Source organism: Bubalus bubalis, chromosome 2 (assembly GCF_019923935.1).
Source record: "Bubalus bubalis isolate 160015118507 breed Murrah chromosome 2, NDDB_SH_1, whole genome shotgun sequence".
Classification (NCBI taxonomy): Eukaryota; Metazoa; Chordata; class Mammalia; order Artiodactyla; family Bovidae; genus Bubalus; species Bubalus bubalis.
In genome coordinates this window covers 174,813,613-174,817,764 of record NC_059158.1, presented here as the reverse complement: position 1 = coordinate 174,817,764, position 4,152 = coordinate 174,813,613, and positions in this window count along the sequence as shown.

Below are 4,152 nucleotides of genomic sequence, written 5' to 3'. Positions count from 1 at the left end.
ATCCAGGCCATAAACAATGGCTGGCTCAGCTTGGGACACATGCTGCCCATCCCTTGGACCAATTACTGAGCCAAGGGTCTGCAGAACTCTCGATGGCCAAGCCTAGGTATAATATGCCTCTTGTTGGAGTGGATATCAGGTGGGCAGAGCAGTGTCAGCCCCACATGACACCCCAGGACTGAGGAAGGACCAGGACCCTAAAGAAAAATCAGAGTGTTGACCTGAGAAAGGGGGTGAACAGAAGCAGGTGGCCACCATCCCCAGGAACTCAGTGACCGAACCAAGGTCAGAACCCTGGCCACCTGACTCCAGGCCTCTTGCCATTCCACTGTCATGAATCCCATGAGCAAGATTAACTAGACATCAGCATGGGAGGGAGCAGATGGAACCAGGGTGGGAGGTGCGGGAGCTGGAGGCAGGGGGGCCAGTCGGGAGATCGTCTGGGCAAGAGGTAATGAGCCCCTTGACAGAAACTCATCAATCTAACTCCCTAACCCACTTTCCCACTTTGGCATTTTGCTGGGGGAAATATCTGTCACTTGTTCAAGATGAATGATACACCAACACCATTATTAATGTACTTTTAAGCGGTGTTTAGAATCCAGTTCACTTTAAATAAAAGAACACTATGTGGATCTCTCCTGACTTGTTTAGACGCTAGAGGCGCTGGCACGATGTGGCTGCTACAACATCTGGGCTCTGCCCCCAGCACGGCGCACTGAGCCAGATCCACCTAGACCCAGTAAGTGCCAGGACAAGGCAGCCTCCAGCGAGAGAAGCCTGAGGCTGGTGAGGGCGGGTGAGATGAGTGATTTCTTCTACAACTGTGAAAGCATCAGTGTCAGTTTTCTGGAAAGTCATCTAATAGAATGCTTTGGCTCACTCATCCCTTCTGGGAAGCTCTCTTGAAGATATTGCTGGAGATGTGAAACAAAGCTGCAAGGGCTGGAGATGTTCATCATGGCATTGTTTATGACAGAGAGAAATGGGAAATAACCTAAATGTCCAAGCAGAGGAGAACAGTTGTGCAAACTTAAGGCACGTCCACTCAGTGGAACATTTTGTGTCTATTCAAAGAAAATGTTGCCTACGATGATTACTGACTTCAAATGACTTGACTGGGAAAAGCAGAAGTTTAAAGAAACTCAAGTCAAAAGGAGGGCTATTTTAAGCATCAGAGGAGTTTCCCAGAATTCAGTCGCCAGCAGCACAACTGGACGTACCAACCCTGCCAGGCCCTCAGGCAGCACATATCTCCACAACTGGGTCCCTCATCCCTGTTTCTCTCTCACTTCAATTTCCTCTTTCCACAGATCATCTTGATGGTTCTGCTCCCCCCAGAGTTTACCTAGTACTGTATTCCATCATGTTATTTGATTCACTCTTCTCCTCCTGTCGAAAGAAAAACAGAAAAGGAGGGAAGGAGGTGAAAAGGAAAAAAGAGAAGAGAAAAAAGAATACCTAGATGATCTCAGTTCAGTTCAGTCACTCAGTTGTGTGACTCTTTGTGATCCCATGGACTGCAGCATGCCAGGCTTCCCTGTCCATCACCATCTCCTGGAGCTTGCTCAAACTCATGTCCATCGAGTTGGTGATGCCATCCAACCTCTGTCATCTTATCCTCTATCATCCCCTTCTCCTCCCGCCTTAAATCTTTCCCAGAATCAGGGTCTTTTCCAATGAGTCAGTTCTTTGCGTCAGATGGCCAAAATATTGGAGGTTCAGCTTCAGTATCAGTCCTTCCAATGAATATTCAGGACTGATTTCCTTTAGGATGGACTGCTTGGATCTCCTTGCTGTCCAAGACTCTCACGAGTCTTCTCCAACACCACAGTTCAAAACAGTCAATTCTTCGGGGCTCAGCTTTCTTTATAGTCCAACTCTCACATCCATACATGACTACTGGAAAAACCATAACTTTCACTATGTGGACCTTTGTTGGTAAAAGAAGGTCTCAGCCTGGTCCAACCAGCTGTGCTAGACCAGGTGGTCTACCCACATGACACCAGGCTTCAATCTTAATTGTTTAGATGGGGTACTGCAGGGGAAACAGTCGCTATCTCAAATAAGAGGACATAACCCAGGATGTGTCAGTTATCTATTGCTGCATAACAAAAGATCCTCTTTAAACATTTAATGATTTAAAGCAGCATTGATCTCACGCTCTTCCTGAGAGGCAAGAGTTGCAGGGCAGCTTAGGCACCCTGATGGGTGGCTCAGGGTCTCACGTGAGTTTGACGCCGCCTCTTCTGTGGGTTCGATGGGACTGGAGGACCCACTTGCAAGCTCACCCACATGGTTGTTGACAGAAGGCTTCAGTTTCTGGCTGGCTATTGGCTGGAGGCTACAGTCCCTCCTCACACTACCCTCTCCGTCAGGCTGTTCACAGCGGCACAGCTGGCCTTTCCAAGAGCAAATGATCTGAGAGAGAGAGAATGACCAGGACTGAAGCTGTAGGGTCTTTTCTAACCTAACCTCAGAAGTGACCCCATCAGTTCTTCCACATCTTACTGGTCACACAGACCAACCCTGGCACGAGGCTGTGGGAGAGGGACTATACAAGAGTGTGAACCCCAGGAGGACAAATCAGTGGGGGCCACCTTTGAGCCTGGCTAACACCCAGAAAGCCAAAGAATTGGTGCCTGAGGAAACCAGCCAGCACCCACTCCCCCTGATGGCCCAGTGGTCAGCCACCCTCTTCAGTGTTGAGGTTCGCTCTTCCCTGCCCATCACAAGCCATCAGAAACCATCCATTCTCCAGGACTGCAGCAGGAGCCACACTGGACAGCTCCCCACCCAAACACCCATTAGAATGGCTCCAATTAAAAAGACCAACCATGCCAAGTGTTGGCGAGGATGTAGAGCACAGGAACTCTCGTCCACTGCTGGCGTGAATGTAAAACAGTACAACCATTTGGGAAAACAGTCCACCCTTCCAAGCACCCCAGACCTTCCATTGCTAGGGATTTACCTAGGAGAAAAGAAACACATAGCCACAACAAGCCTTGTATATAAATCTTCCTAGAAGCCTTATTTGTAATAGTCCAAAACTATTGATAGAAACAACCCATTGTCCATCTAAAGTGAACAGAAAAGCAAACTGCTGTATCCATAGGATAGAACAGCACTCAGAAATAAAAGGAATGCAGAGCCCTAAGAATGGATCTCAAAAAGATGATGCTGACCGAAGGAAACGGGACACAAAAGTCTACAAACTCTGTGATTTCCTTGAGGTAAACGTCTAGAAAAGGTCAAGTGATCTATAGTAACAGAAGACAGATTGGGTCTGGCCTGAGAGTGGGCGTGAAGGGGTGGCTAAGGGGAAGGGGAAAACCTTCCAAGGTTTGATGGGGATGTCAACGGTATTGATCGTGGTGGTGCCCTCGCCAGTATATGTGCCTATTCAAGCTCTCTGGGGTGTAGGTTTTCAATAAGTTGTATTCATGAAACATGCACAATGTATTTTAAGTTGTTTCTTAAAAACCCAAATGCGTAGTCCCTTGATTGAGTGATTTACCAAACTGTGGCTAAGCTGGAGACCTCCGGGGTCTGCTTTGACGACTCTTTGCAAATACCTCTTGGATGGGCTTGAGCGATACCAACTGGGCGTCATCTCCTCGGCAGGTTTAGACCTTGTTAATCCATGACTCTGGAAACTGGCTTCCCATACCCACCAAAGGTCGTTCGGCAAGTTCATGGCAGAGCATGGAGCTAAGCACAGCCCTCCTGATTCCCTGGGCCTTCCCTTCCCCTCGGCGGAAGGAGAAATAGAAGCACATGGGCTGCTTCATGGTTCTCCAAGCTGCTTGACATCTGTAATCTCATTTCCTGGATTAATCCCATTTAACACAGTTGAGTGTGTAATGGATAAGATGGTGCTGGGAGGACAGACAGCTTGTTTATTTATGGCAGGCATCTATTCTGATGGCTCGGGGCCCAGGCCAGGCCAATTGTTAGATATCTTGAATAACCCTCCTGGGTTAAGCGTTCTGGGCTTTGGAGTCAGAAAGACCTGGGCTGGAATCCAGGCACTACCACTTAACTAGTGGAAGAACATGAGCAAACCATTTAACCCCTCTGTGCCTCAGTTTCCCCCTCTCTAAAATGGAAATAACAGCAGTAGCTGCCTCACAATGCTGCCGGGAGGATTAA